The sequence below is a fragment of the Rhinoderma darwinii genome, chromosome 12, assembly GCF_050947455.1.
Source record: "Rhinoderma darwinii isolate aRhiDar2 chromosome 12, aRhiDar2.hap1, whole genome shotgun sequence".
Taxonomy (NCBI): domain Eukaryota; kingdom Metazoa; phylum Chordata; class Amphibia; order Anura; family Rhinodermatidae; genus Rhinoderma; species Rhinoderma darwinii.
In genome coordinates, this window is record NC_134698.1 from 75,955,699 (window position 1) to 75,972,531 (window position 16,833).

General features: G+C 41.0%; 1 protein-coding gene and 1 long non-coding RNA gene across 12 annotated transcripts in view; one reads left to right on the forward strand and one right to left on the reverse strand.

Moving 5' to 3' along the window:
- LOC142664780 (uncharacterized) overlaps window positions 1-2,994 on the forward strand; it is a 38,920-nt gene extending 35,926 nt beyond the window's left edge. Inside the window, exon 3 of the long non-coding RNA XR_012851375.1 lies at window positions 2,900-2,994. This is a non-coding gene — a long non-coding RNA (uncharacterized LOC142664780). The remainder of the gene's footprint in view (window positions 1-2,899) is intronic.
- Window positions 1-16,833, reverse strand: part of TRIM9 (tripartite motif containing 9) — a 71,041-nt gene that overhangs the window by 48,681 nt on the left and 5,527 nt on the right. The window lies entirely within an intron of this gene.

A 16,833-nucleotide genomic window follows, 5' to 3' on the forward strand; every position in this document is an offset into this window, starting at 1 on the left:
GAGCTGGCCATTAATATTCCCTACAGTGGCATCTACAGGGAAAATTTAGTATTACATGGTGGCCATAGTATTAAACTGAGCCACTCTTTATTAGCAGAGGATCCGCTCTATGATGTCCATATACCCTAGTAGCATATATAGAAAGTACTAGACAACCCAGTGCTGCCTGCCAATGTTGTGTATCACCCATGTGCTTTCCAATGGCATGATTAGATGTTTCCTAGGGTTATGGACACCATTTTGAGACCCATGCACCACATAATAGGGACATCCGGCCACAGGAGTCAGATCTGAACTCTTGTAGAAACATGGCAGCTCCAGGCGGAGCAATCAATATTTTTTTCTCCTCCGTTCCAGATGGCGCGTAACGAATATTTGATCGAATTGACGTTTAATGTGCGGCTAATGTCCATATCTGGCGGATTATGACTCCATTTGTACGCTTGCCATGCAATTGACCGGTACTTTGTACTCTGATAATATTTTGCTTTTTAATATCTCGAGATTGCCTAGTCTCCATTTCATTAATTGATTTAATGTACAGAATTTCCACCCCCGCGCCTGATACTTATGGTTAATCAATATGGAAGTCATTTCATACAGAATATCACCATCGCTCCGCGCCGTTCCCATCACAGCTCAACGATATTGATTTTTCCCCCCTTTAAGATTTTCACACATTTGATGTTTGAATGTTTTATTTTCTCATCATTTATCATTAGCTTTTAGCACCGGCCCCGAGCATTGTTCTGGTTTACCGTTCCCAAAAATGTTGACCTCTTGACCATTTTGTTTTGCTGTTCCTACTTATCGTGGATCTGGTGACAATCCCTAATGGCCACGCAGAGCCTGACGCACAGAGTAACATCCCGCACTAGTAGCTCCATGTGTGTCAGTCTTAACTGTTGTCCTGGTATTATATTCATAAACCAGGATGATCAGGATTTGTAATGTATAGAATCCACTCTCTTTGCTGTCCACAAGTAAACCCCGATATCCCATTACCTTCACCCCACATGTCACAGGGGTCCAGGAAGGTGAGAAATGAGGATTTGTTTGGTATGTAGAGCTGATGGTCACTATTGATTTACAAATAACACCCTAAGTTAATTGCAATCACCCCTGAATGTAAGCGGAGTAAAATTGGCCAATTTGCCCCCCAGCATAGTCATAATTAAAGGGATATACACTACAAAACATCGGAAATGATGAGAGTGGATGAGCTAAACGTCGGGTCTGCGGTCTGTAAAGGGGTAGTTTGGGATCTGTAAACAGCAGGATCTGGTCTGGGGTCTGTATAAAGAGGGGGTCTGGTGTCTGCATAAAGGACTGGGCCTATACACTTAGGGTGTCTGGTCTGTATTTATTTTGGGATGTGCTGAAGGGGGTCATATGTACTTTGTGATTTTAATGCTGTAGGTTGGAGACGTGTCCTATATAAATGGGCGGGCCTAAAGAAAAAGGAAGAACTTTTTGTTCCCATCTTTGGAATCTCCCTGATTAGCAAGGATAGAAGTCATGCCCCGCCCCCTCAGGCCCTGCACTAGGCATAACACAGTGTATCAGTTTTTCCTGGAATGTTCCTTTAAATCAATCTACTCCCTAACGAATTTATCAGTAGTGAGTTTCTTATTTGCTGTGACTGTATTTGCCTTCATCATGCGTCTCGTCTCTTCTTGCCGTACTCGAGGAGGCAGGACTCCCGCTATTACACTCGTGTTCTCCGTAATGGGACTTGTCATGCCTGCAGGTGGTGAGGGAATTAGAGCTGGATACAATTCTTTCTAGATTTCCTGCCTGAAACAAGCAGATACTTTACTGACCTGGATCTGTCGGTGATATCCCTGAATAGCGGCTCGTGGAAAACGAGAGGATATAATGCCGGCTGATTGGGGATTTGGCTTCATTTAGCTTGGCGGCTCCGATAACATCCAATGCTGAATACACTAATCTGGTAGTGGGGGCATTACACCTTCTTTTTAAAGGGTGACTACAACTAAAAGTGAATCTCCACCTTTTAACATTATTTAATTTTTAGGGCCGAATTTCTGCACTGATTAATTTGTTCATTTATCTTTTTAGTGTTTGGAGCTTCGTTTTTCTGATAGAGCTCCAAATCTTCTGCATAGTCATAAGAGTTATATCATTTAATTCTGTCTGTCTGCAGCCACCACTAGGGGGAGCTTAGGAGCAGCCAATAGTTTTTTTATTGCGATCATATATAGAAAGCTCCCCCTAGTGGTTGCAGGCAGCCAGAATATGTCTACGTTCGAGATTTGGACCTCTGTATCAGAAAAATGAAGCTCCAACCATAATAAAGATATATTAGGAAATTAATCAGCACAGAATTTTGGACACATTTTTATGAAAAAACAATAAACAGTGTTTAATGATCGCCGGTTAATAAATCATTCATATCTATTAATGTAAATGTTCCAAGAGGTTCTGAGCACTGGAGATATTGGAGATAAGGAAATAATCAGAGATGGCAGGGATTTTTCTGAATTTCCGCGTCCTGGTGATGTCATTGTGGTCAACACGTCACTGTGATTGGCTGTCATGTTTACGTGACGTGACCCTGGACAACATATCCAATGGTGGGGGGCCCCGGTGATCCAGAATGGTGCCGAAATTATAGTTAAAACGTGAGAATCCAGGAACAATTATTTTTAGAGGTCGTAAATCCCCTTTAATCTCTTCGAATTTCATTAGTCAGACCCTCCATTGACTTGAAACGGCTGATCACAGGGGACAATAGATTATAGACAACTGCTTAGATAAAATATAATTTAGGTGATCAAAAATAAAAAATGTAAAAAGATAAGATTTGTTTTTTCAGTCTTTATGGAAAATGACCATAGGGACTGTTGGGACTAATAATGGATATTTTTGAAAACAGTGTGTTATGCTGATACAACATGACCCTTGTGAAGAGTTCGGAGGATCCAGGTCACCGGGGATCCATTACACATAGGCTGACAAGGATCAAAACGCATCAATATAAATCCCAAAGTGAGTAATTAGATGGAAGACTTATCCGTAAAGATTTTAACAGGGTCTTAATTATTCCTTATCAAACTTGATACCAAACCATATGTCCTAGGGGTTCCATATAAATAGACCACGGTCATGTACAGCTGCATAAAAAAAATACAAAAACAAATGTAAACTTTTCTATAAAAATTCCTAAAAAGATTACAAAAATATGTAAAAGTTTCTATGAACATGCCCCTGAAAAGACCAAAGACTCAAACAGAAGACAAGAAGTTCTGTAGAAACGCTCTCCATACAGACGGCAGGAGTAAAAAACGACTAGACAGCACTTGACAATAAGGTTTCTAATAATTCCGACCTGTGGCTTTGCAAGCAGGAGACTTGAGATGCAAATGTGGCACATTCACTATGTTACAAGCTTCTGGGCTGAATCTTCTAGAATTCCCTGCTTGTTCAGTGTCTGCACAGAGCTTGCTCTGGTGATTTGCATTGTGTGAGTGTCATCTTGATACCAGGCACTGCATAGTAATCTGACGTAGGGAAAAACTTACTGTCCCCCTTCATTATACCAGCTCAGCTAAGCATTTAGGGTGTCTTTTAATAAAATTGACTGTTTCCAATAACAACCTGCAGAATCTTGAATGCAGCTCTGGAGTATAATACAAGATGTAACTCAAAATCAGTACAGGATAAGTAATGTAATGAATGTACACAGTGACTCCACCAGCAGAATAGTGAGTGCAGCTCTGGAGTATAATACAGGATGTAACGCAGGATCAGTACAGGATAAGTAATGTAATGTATGTACACAGTGACTCCACCAGCAGAATAGGGAGTGCAGCTCTGGAGTATAATACAGGATGTAACTCAGGATCAGTACAGGATAAGTAATGTAATGTATGTACACAGTGACTCCACCAGCAGAATAGTGAGTGCAGCTCTGAAGTATAATACAGCATGTAACTCAGGATCAGTACAGGATAAGTAATGTAATGTATGTACACAGTGACTCCACCAGCAGAATAGTGAGTGCAGCTCTGGAGTATAATACAGGGTGTAACTCAGGATCAGTACAGGATAAGTAATGTAATGTATGTACACAGTGACTCCACCAGCAGAATAGTGAGTGCAGTAGTGGAGTACAGTACAGGATGTAACACAGGATCAGTACAGGATAAGTAATGTAATGTATGTACACAATGACTCCACCAGCAGAATAGTGAGTGCAGCTCTGGTGTATAATACAGGATGTAACTCAGGATCAGTGCAGGATCAGTAATGTAATGTATGTACACAGTGACTCCACCAGCAGAATAGTGAGTGCAGCTCTGGTGTATAATACAGGATGTAACTCAGGATCAGTGCAGGATAAGTAATGAAATGTATGTACACAGTGACCCCACCAGCAGAATAGTGTGTACAGCTCTGGAGTATAATACAGGATGTAACTCAGGATCAGTACAGGATCAGTAATGTAATCTATGTACACAGTGACTCCACCAGCAGAATAGTGAGTGCAGCTCTGGAGTATAATACAGGATGTAGCTCAGGATCAGTATAGGATAAGTATTGTAATGTATGTACACAGTGACTCCACCAGCAGAATAGTGAGTGCAGCTCTGGAGAATAATACAGGATGTAGCTCAGGATCAGTACAGGATAAGTAATGTAATGTATGTACACAGTGACTCCACCAGCAGAATAGTGAGTACAGCCCTGGAGTATAATACAGGATGTAACTCAGGATCAGTACAGGATAAGTAATGTATGTACACAGTGACTCCACCAGCAGAATAGTGAGTGCAGCTCTGGAATATAATACAGGATGTAACTCAGGATCAGTACAGGATAAGTAATGTAATGTATGTACACAGTGACTCCACCAGCAGAATAGTGAGTGCAGCTCTGGAGTATAATACAGGATGTAACTCAGGATCAGTATAGGATAAGTAATGTATGTACACAGTGACTCCACCAGCAGAATAGTGAGTGCAGCTCTGGAGTATAATACAGGATATAACTCCGGATCAGTACAGGATAAGTAATGTAATGTATGTACACAGTGACTCCACCAGCAGAATAGTGAGTAAAGCTCTGGAGTATAATGCAGGATGTAACTCAGGATCAGTACAGGATAAGTAATGTAATGTATGTACACAGTGACTCTACCAGCAGAATAGTGATTGCAGCTCTGGAGTATAATACAGGATGTAACTCAGGATCAGTACAGGATAAGTAATGTAATGTATGTACACAGTGACTCCACCAGCAGAATAGTGAGTGTAGCTCTGGAGTATAATGCAGGATGTAACTCAGGATCGGTACAGGATAAGTAATGTAATGTATGTACACAGTGACTCCACCAGCAGAATAGTGAGTGCAACTCTGGAGTATAATACAGGATGTAACTCAGGATCAGTACAGGATAAGTAATGTAATGTATGTACACAGTGACTCCACCAGCAGAATAGTGAGTGCAGCTCTGGAGTATAATACAGGATGTAACTCAGGATCAGTACAGGATAAGTAATGTAATGTATGTACACAGTGACTCCACCAGCAGAATAGTGAGTGCAGCTCTGGAGTATAATACAGGATAAGTAATGTATGTACAATGTGACTTCACGTTTTATGTAGAGTAGGTTTCTATATATAAACTGTACAGCGGTACTCTCAAAAGTGGACATTACCGTTGACGGAAACATTTATTGGTATGTGTAAGAAGACATCAGGTGAAAGTACAGAATTATTTTTCGCCTTTACTGCTCAGAATAAAGGTCGAACTTGTCAAGGAGGAAACAGAGATATTTATCATGGGCAGTTTCTCCGCAGACAATTCTAAGGTTCCTTGGCAACCGTCTGTTACCCAGGACGACCAAAGTAAACAATAATATTCAATAGGAGCATTGCTCGTGATGTGTTACAATGGGAAATGTACATATGTGAACATGAGGGACTGGTATGGGCAAATCCACAGAATTTTATGCACGACTTTCCAAAAACGACCCCCCCAAAAAATAAATATTTTTTTTTTTAATATGATCAATGGAGGCTGGTTGCTTAATCTTTAGTCAATACATTTACAGCTTAGGACCCTGAATATAGAAGAACCCACAAGAGGATATATATACAACTATCACATGTCTTACAGAGATCAGAGCGGCCATTGTCCATCCATGACCTCTTGGTATTTGCACAGACTGTGGGTCGATCCTTTCCCATCCTAAGCTTTGTATTGACCAACATGACATGTATAATCCCATAACCCTTCGTCCGGGTTCGCACGTAGTGTAAATACTGCAGATTTACAGTATTTTAATTTTTTTTTAAAAAGTGCTCATAAATTGCCCTACGGTGCGGATTCGCTGCTTTTCTGTTGTGGATTTTCCCCATTAAATTTAATGGGGAGGTAAAACTCGCAACAAATAGCAGGTGTTGCGATTTCTGCAGCGGAAAAGCTGCCATTCTGCCGCAAAAATTGCAACTTAGAAAAAACAACAAGATTATACTTACCCAGATCTCTCTGCTTCTGCGTCCAGTCTGGCCTCCAGGGATGACGATTCATCCCATTTGACCGCTGCAGCGGTCAAATGGGATGAAACGTCATCCTAGGAGGCAGAACTGCAGACGTCAGAGGGACGCTTCGCCATGGTCATGGCCGAGGTAAGTGCGCAGGTTTTTTTTTTTTACTATCGCCGCTTTCCGCAGTATAAATTCCGCCTGAAAAACTGCACCAGAATGTGCTGCGGGTTCTAGATCGTATAAGCTGCGTAATATTACGCAGCATAACCGACCCGTGTGAATCCGGCCATCAAGGCCTTGATTCCCTAAGCCAAAGATGCGTCTCTCTTCTAGCAAATATTCCGGTTAGGACACATATATCCACTGCTGTGTGGAGCAACACAAGACCGCACATAGACCGAGGAAAATGCGTGCGTAGCGGTACCGATACAACGGAACAGTGTGACATCATTTTGCAACATTAAGAAAAAAACGGATACATTGTCCTATAGTTAGTGCAAGGCTTGAGCATGACACAGGGAGGCAGAGAACACCAAGGAGAAATTTGCATTGTTCACGAATGCCGTAACTTATTTTGGCACCATCACAGGTATGTAGGAGATGAAGTACATACGAGCGCACCGCTGAGCCGCGTTCTTCATACACAGCGTGACTCCAACATCAATAGCTGCTGGTGGGACGGGACAATGTGCGCTAAATCCGGTGGTAGAGGACAAGTAGATGAGATTATACTCATTAGATTACAGCTGACGTCTGGGAACATTATCACAGGGTTAAGACGTGGGCACAAAGCAGTGGGGGATGGAGATACGAGGGGAATATGGACGAAGGAAGCTGTAGGACCAAGTTCATGTTGCTAGAGTACAGGAACGATAAGCAGGACGACTCATCGCCATCTGTTACATTCAACCCGCCCCATAAACAATCTGGGAAGTTATAGAATGTAGGAACTTTTTTGGACAATTACAAGATCTGTAAACAGTCAATTTGCTTCCAACTGTAAAATTCACCATAAGATAAAACAAGGGGCATTACAGTTACTGTTCGGCTTTTTCCGGAAATCCGATATAGCGGAGAACTTTCTATTGAGCCCGTACACCGTAATATTGATTTCTGTAAAAAGCCAAACAGAAACGAAGCGGCTGAGCGCTCACACAAGCACTTCTGCAGCTTCGTTTTAGCGATTTGTGGGGGTCTCAGTGCTCGAACCCCCACCAATCAAAACTTCTGACATGTCGCTATGACATGTCAGAAGTTTGTTGAACGTTCAGTTACCCTTTAAGACAATTAAATAAAATACTGCCCTATACAAGAATATAACTTCTATAGTACTGCCCCCTATATACAAGAATGTAACTACTATAATACTGCTCCTATATACAAGAATATAACTACTATAATACTGCCCCCTATATACAAGAATATAACTTCTATAATACTGCCCCCTATATACAAGAATATAACTACTATAATACTGCCCCCTATATACAAGAATGTAACTACTATAATACTTCTCCTATATACAAGAATATAACTACTATAATACTGATCCTATATACAAGAATATAACCACTATAATACTGCCCCCTATATACAAGAATATAACCACTATAATACTGCCCCCTATATACAAGAATATAACCACTATAATACTGCCCCTATATACAAGAATATAACTACTATAATACTGCCCCCTATATACAAGACTATAACTACTATAATACTGCTCCTATATACAAGAATATAACTACTATAATACTGCCTCCTATATACAAGAATATAACTACTATAATACTGCCCCCTATATACAAGAATATAACTACTATAATACTGTCCCCTATATACAAGAATATAACTACTATAATACTGTCCCTATATACAAGAATATAACTACTATAATACTGCCCCCTATATACAAGACTATAACTACTATAATACTGCTCCTATATACAAGAATATAACTACTATAATACTGCCTCCTATATACAAGAATATAACTACTATAATACTGCCCCCATATACAAGAATATAACTACTATAATACTGTCCCTATATACGAGAATATAACTACTATAATACTGCCCCCTATATACAAGAATATAACTACTATAATACTGCCCCTATATACAAGAATATAACTACTATAATACTGCCCCTATATACGAGAATATAACTACTATAATACTGCCCCCTATATACAAGAATATAACTACTATAATACTGCCCCCTATATACAAGAATGTAACTACTATAATACTTCTCCTATATACAAGAATATAACTACTATAATACTGATCCTATATACAAGAATATAACCACTATAATACTGCCCCCTATATACAAGAATATAACCACTATAATACTGCCCCCTATATACAAGAATATAACCACTATAATACTGCCCCTATATACAAGAATATAACTACTATAATACTGCCCCCTATATACAAGACTATAACTACTATAATACTGCTCCTATATACAAGAATATAACTACTATAATACTGCCTCCTATATACAAGAATATAACTACTATAATACTGCCCCCTATATACAAGAATATAACTACTATAATACTGTCCCCTATATACAAGAATATAACTACTATAATACTGTCCCTATATACAAGAATATAACTACTATAATACTGCCCCCTATATACAAGACTATAACTACTATAATACTGCTCCTATATACAAGAATATAACTACTATAATACTGCCTCCTATATACAAGAATATAACTACTATAATACTGCCCCCATATACAAGAATATAACTACTATAATACTGTCCCTATATACGAGAATATAACTACTATAATACTGCCCCCTATATACAAGAATATAACTACTATAATACTGCCCCTATATACAAGAATATAACTACTATAATACTGCCCCTATATACGAGAATATAACTACTATAATACTGCCCCCTATATACAAGAATATAACTACTATAATACTGCCCCTATATACAAGAATATAACTACTATAATACTGCCCCCTATATACAAGAATATAACCACTATAAAACTACCCCATACAAGAATATAACTACTATAATACTGCCCCTATATACAAGAATATAACTACTATAATACTGCCCCCTATGTACAAGAATATAACTACTATAATACTGCCCCCTATATACAAGAATATAGCTACTATAAAGCTGCCCCCTATGTAAAAGAATCTAACTACTATAATACTACCCGCTATATACAAGAATATAACTACTATAAAGCTGCCCCCTATATACAAGAATATAACTACTATAATACTGTCCCTATATACAAGAATATAACTACTATAATACCACTCCTATATACAAGAATATAACTACTATAATACTGCCCCCTATATACAAGAATATAACTACTATAATACTGCCCCCTATATACAAGAATATAACTACTATAATACTGCCCCCTATATACAAGAATATAACTACTATAATACTGCCCCTATATACAAGAATATAACTACTATAATACTGCCCCTATATACAAGAATATAACTACTATAATACTGCTCCATATATACAAGAATATAACTACTATAATACTGCTCCTATATACAAGAATATAACTACTATAATACTGCCCCTATGTACAAGAATATAACTACTATAATACTGCCCCCTATGTACAAGAATATAACTACTATAATACTGCCCCTATATACAAGAATATAACTACTATAATACTGCCCCTATATACAAGAATATAACTACTATAATACTGCTCCTTATATACAAGAATATAACTACTATAATACTGCCCCTATATACAAGAATATAACTACTATAATACTGCTCCTTATATACAAGAATATAACTACTATAATACTGCCCCCTATATACAAGAATATAACTACTATAATACTGCCCCTATGTACAAGAATATAACTACTATAATACTGCCCCCTATATACAAGAATATAACTACTATAATACTGCCCCCTATATACAAGAGGGCATTGAGTCTGCAGTGCTGGTGAAGTGGAGGGCACTTGGGTCAAGTTGCTACCCTGTGGCAAGCGTTTGTTCTCTGGTGGGCAGGATTTGTGTGTACAGGGTCTTACCCACCTAAGTGTAGACCTAGTGGCATGTTCAACGAGTCGTCCCATCAACAATACCTGTCTATCTGCTCTCCTAGGACGTAGGGACATCATATAGCCAAGAGTGGTGCTATTATGAAAAAAAAATGCTGATCTTTTTATACAACCCTTTTTAATCTTGAGGTCTATATTAGTGGTTGAAACTTCCTTGACACAATACTGTGAGTGACAAAGCGAACAAGGTGGATCCATGACTAATTCTAGCCGAACCTTCAACCTAAAGTCACAAATGACCCGACCCACGGACATAATCTAAGAAGATCGAGCTCATTGGAAATGGAAATAATTGAGCTGATGGTTCTTTTTACATTTTTCTGGTACTGAGAATGGCTCTTTATTACAGCCCCCTCCCCCACTTCTCGAAAGCAATGGCCTTGATTATCCGACGTTCATCATTGATGATCCTGAGCAGAAGGCTGAGCTGGACATGGATCTTGGCTCTAGCTAATGGAGGGGATCACAATTGAGGGGGGGGGCGGGTTCTATAAGACCAACACACGCTAGTAGGGCACGATACAAGGGTTGACTTGTATATAGACGCCTCGGGCACTATGAATACACCAAACCTTCAGCAACCAACCTCCATCAATCTAATGACTTCATCAATGAGGTTTCAGATGTAGGAAAATAAAGCGCCTACATTTCCATGGACGGGGTATGTGCCGCTCTACATTAATACCTTCCCATTACGAGCGCGGAGGGATAAGCTCATCTATCTGAATCTAAGCGGCACAATGCACCATTTACTGACCCCGGAGATTGAAATTGCTTCATTTGTAAACATGATCGGGTGTTCAGCCGTCTGTCTGCATCTAAATCATTTCTGCCCCGATTCCCTGACAAAGCAGACGCGGCCTCTAAAGTGCTTGATGAACCTCCATGGCTCTGGTCCCGCTGCACATTGTACTGCAATAATAGCGCTCTTCCTAAATGACTCAGCCCCTGGGCCGCCACGGTGACCTCATTCACAATGCTGAACAATTAGTGATATTATAAACAGGGCAGTGACTGCATGTTTCTCTAGGTAAAATGATATAGGGCAAATGTTCCCCTTGATTTGGAATCGTCCATTTTGTGGGCTGGGCTTATGTAATTTAAAGGGTATGTCCACCTTTGAATACCACTTAGCCTGTACTAATCCTAAATTCCATCCTGTATTATACTCCAGAGGTACACTCACTATTCTGCTGGTGCAGTCACTGTGTACATACATTACATTACTTATCCTGTACTGATCCTGAGTTCCATCCTGTATTATACTCCAGAGCTGCACTCACTATTCTGCTGGTGGAGTTACTGTGTACATACATTACATTACTTATCCTGTACCGATCCTGAGTTACATCCTGTATTATACTCTAGAGCTGCACTCACTATTCTGCTGGTGGAGTCACTGTGTACATACATTACATTACTTATCCTGTACTGATCCTGAGTTATATCCTGTATTATACTCCAGAGCTGCACTCACTATTCTGCTGGTGGAGTCACTGTGCACATACATTACATTACTTATCCTGTATTGATCCTGAGTTACATCCTGTTTTATACTCCAGAGCTGCAATCACTATTCTGCTGGTGGAGTCACTGTGTACATACATTACATTACTTATCCTGTACTGATCCTGAGTTACATCCTGTATTATACTCCAGAGCTGCACTCACTATTCTGCTGGTGGAGTCACTGTGTACATACATTACATTACTTATCCTGTACTGATCCTGTATTATACTCCAGAGCTACACTCACTATTCTGCTGGTGGAGTCACTGTGTACATACATTATGTTACTTATCCTGTACTGATCCTGAGTTATATACTGTATTATACTCCAGAGCTGCATTCAATATTATGCTGGTTGTCTTTGCTAATAGTCAATAAGCTTAATGTCAGACACAGCCTTTATTTAACAGTGCTCCTATAATGCAGGGGTCGGTAACTTTTTCCTACATTAGATTACAGTACAGTGCCTGGTGTAGACAATATACTTAACAGAATGTGAATCACTACAGCAAGCTCTGTGCAGACATTGAACAAGCAGGGAATGCTAGGAGATTTCAGCTCTGGAGCCTACAGAATACTGAGTGCAGCTCTGTAATATAACACAGGCTGTAATTCCGGATCTGTATAAGATGAGTGATGTAATGTATGTACACAGTAAGGCATATTTTATGTAGATTAATTCTAGAAGTAAACTGGAAATGGTTCAGTGTTTGCTCAAGGTGAATGTAAGACGAGTAAAATGTTATCCAGCGCTTCAATACATCAACCACAAAGACAAAAGGAGTGAAAAATCCAGAGAACATTAGTAATCCCCCATCCATTTATAAAGATTGAATGCCCTATAGGGGGAAATGTTCATCGATGTCCGTCATAAGCTATTATGTGGTTGATCCAGGGAAGATGGCCGTAAGTATCTGGATAACCGAACATCTCATCCATATGTCCTCAACATCGCATTAGGGAACAATGGGGATTAATATGGCGTTGGGCAACCTCTAACAGCTTTAGCTCCTCTTACTAGTCTCTCCATTAGAGCATGGCTGAGGGGACATTAGTGATCTGGGACCTCTAGTGAGGTTAGTAATGTTGGACCCTGTGACTGGGCCAGCAGAGGATGGAGTGGACCCTCTGTGTTGCCAACGGATTTGACGTGGGGCTAATCTAGGGAGCGGAGTCTAAGGGATTCCCAGCTCCATACAGAGATGGATACATGGCTGCTATGAATCAGTAGTCACCGGTAGGCAGCAGACGGTCACTAACGGTTATCCGAACAGAAGGTCAGGGCAGGCGGCAGACGGTCATAACCAAAGAAAGGCAGATGGTCAGGGCATGCAGCAGACAGGACGAGGTCAAGATCAGGCAGAGTTCGTAATGATAAATCACATAGAAAAATCCAGCAGAGCCAACTAGTAAGCTAGCAGGAAACCAATTGATCAGGCCTATAGCAAAGAGGAAGAGTACCTTTTGTACCCTGGAAAGATGGGTGGATTGGTGCGTGAGGTGAGTGAGGTTGGACTTCTAGTGACGTAAGTGAGGTTACACCTCTAGTGAGATGAGTGACGTTGGACCTCTAGTGACGTGAGTGAGGTTGGACTTCTAGTGAGGTTGGACCTCTAGTGAGGTGAGTGAGGTTTGACCTCTCATGAGGTGAGACCTCTAGTGAGGTGAGTGAGTTTAGATCTCTAGTGAGGTGAGTGAGGTTGGACCTCTAGTGAGATGACTGAGGTTGGACCTCTAGTGAGGTGAGTGAGGTTGGACCTCTAGTGAGGTGAGTAAGGATAGACCTCTAGTGAAGTGAGTGAGGTTGGACCTCTAGTGAAGTGATTGAGGTGGAACCTCTAGTAAAGTGAGTGAGGTTGAACCTCTAGTGAAGTGAGGTGAGTGAGGTTGGATCTCTAGTGAGGTGAGTGAGGTTGGATCTCTAGTGAGGTGAGTGAGGTTGAACCTCTAGTGAGGTTAGTGAGGTTGGACTTCTAGTGAGGTGAGTGAAGTTGGACCTCTAGTGAGGTGATGAGCTTGGACCTCTAGTGAGTTGAGCTTGGACCTCTAGTGAGGTGATGAGCTTGGACCTCTAGTGAGGTGATGAGCTTGGACCTCTAGTGAGGTGATGAGCTTGGACCTCTAGTGAGGTGATGAGCTTGGACCTCTAGTGAGGTGATCAGCTTGGACCTCCAGTGAGGTGATCAGCTTGGACCTCCAGTGAGGTGATCAGCTTGGACCTCCAGTGAGGTGATCAGCTTGGACGTCTAGTGAGGTGATGAGCTTGGACCTCTAGTGAGGTGATCAGCTTGGACCTCTAGTGAGGTGAGCTTGGACCTCTTTCTGGAAAAAATTGGTTTAAACCAACAGCCAATGACCATTATTCGTCGTCCACTGAACTCTTTAGTTGGCATTATACAAACCCAACAGGACAGGAGTTAGTGTTTTTGAAATATGTCCAGCACATGGCGGGTGGAGGAGCAGTGGAGAACATCAGATGAACTAAGCCATATATAACTATGAAATATAATTATATAGTAACTATATAACTACCTACAGTACAATCGCTATGGTTTGGTCCACCATTGAATTTCCCAAATTTAATGTGGGTCTCTAAAGTGTCAGAAAGTCACGTAAAATGGTATTGGGTCATCTGAATTTGCTACAAAGTCAAGGCCCCTTAGTACTAAGGACTCGGTGACAAGCTTTCGTGGTTTATAGTTTCTAGGGTTAGGGGTTTGTGCTTTTTTATTATACATTTGGTGACTTCCTATCTTGGAACAAGTCTCAGTACAGTTGCCCTCAATCCGGAGACTCCGCTGCCCCTAGATGACTCATGACCTGGGTAATGGTAACTAGCTCACCCATCCCCATTATGCAATAATACAACAGGTCTTATGAACCGTGCAGTGGTCTGACTCTGGATTCTCAAGCTACCTCATCAGCTACAACTACCATTGGATGCCTGACCACCAGCCTGGGGACCTTGAGCATAGCTCAACTTTTAGACATTGTCCCATCAGGGTAACCTTGACCCTGAGCTCATCGGGGAACCGGATACGGAAATCAATGGGCGACCATGCAATACATGGTTCTGCAGAGTCCTCTCTCGGCTTTGGTTGATAGTGGGGGGTCTCTGAACTGGGGACTATTTTCTATGATGTCCCTATGTCCTAGTAGAGCAGATAGACAGGTATTGTTGTTGGGACGACTCGTTGAACATGCCACTAGGTCTACACTTAGGTGGGTAAGACCCTGTACACACAAACCCTGCCCACCAAACAACCCTTGCCACAGGGTAGCAACTCGACCCAAGTGCCCTCCACTTCACCAGCACTGCAGACTCAATGCCCTCTTGAATGTCCAGGAACCAAATATCGTAGTCCACTTCTGTGAAGAGAACCTCATCTGGACCAGTTCTAACTGCAGATGCCCAAACATTGTGGGCCACAAACTATGAGATACGCTGGCTGGTTTTTGCAATCACCCACTCATGGCCCAAGCCAGGGGTTATTTGAGGGGAGTCCATTAAATTGCTCTCTCATGGGATATTGACACTCTCCCTCACTGGCACTTTGGTAGTTCACTTACCGGGTTTGATTACAACGACCCCCCCCCCCCCCCCCGGTGATATTTGGGCATTGGTAGAAGGTCTATCTTGGTGTGAGGTTCCCTTTAAATACAGCAGACCTGTGGCCAAAAAAGTGACAACCCCTATTGGCACAATTTTTGGGCAGATATAAGGGATTATTCTCTGCTACCCCCACACATTTGTCTATGGTGGAGAATGTTTTGCCCTACACTCTAAACATAGGGGCAATTTATGTTTTTTTTATTGCCCCTCATGTTGTATTTCCTCGGGGTGGGGGCTTATTATATCACATTCTGCTTGGAATACAGTATATTACATATACGCTATATCTGTATTCTCTCTTTACTGCATGTTCCAGTGACCGTTCAGCTCGGATACCCTCCAGTATCCAGCCAGCAGGACTCCAGCTCCTCCACACTGCATTGCGATCAGTCTGCGGTTCTCTCCTTGTGGCTGAACGCTGGGCCTTACAATATATGCCCGTCTCGCCTGGCACCACTTCTGAGATGTTAGGGCTCTGTACTGGTTTCCACTACGGCCCCAAAAAACTCTATATGCAATATTTAAGAAAAAACAATGATAATCTATTGTGAAATTACACTCTTTGTATGTAGATGTTACAGAGCTGAATGTGTTATTGGTGTGCTGTATTGTTCGTGCATTTTTCTACCTGCAATTTAAGACCAGCGATAACACACCATGACATCACAATGAATCATGCCAAATAACAAACTCAGCTCTGCTACATCTGAATATAATGACCCCCGACAACTTGATAGAATAGTTTCTGCTAGAAGCTACTTTAGATGACAACTAGCCGTAGCTCTACCTGTCATTGTGATTTACGGAGTGTAACTGGCTCCTTGTTGCAAGATATTATTATCCAAGGACGGTTAGATGTAGCAGGGCCGAGCTAGTCATGTGTCTTAACAATACTTATTGGTGGTTTGACAAGGAACTGTAGCTAAACCCACTTTGAGGGTTCACCTAATACAGCCCCAAAAGGTGAACAAAAATCAAAAAAATTCAGCTCTGCTACATCTGTAGATTAAAAAGAACATATTTACACACAGTACACATATTTTCTCCTAAGTGCAAGGCAAGCAATTCACTAGTCACA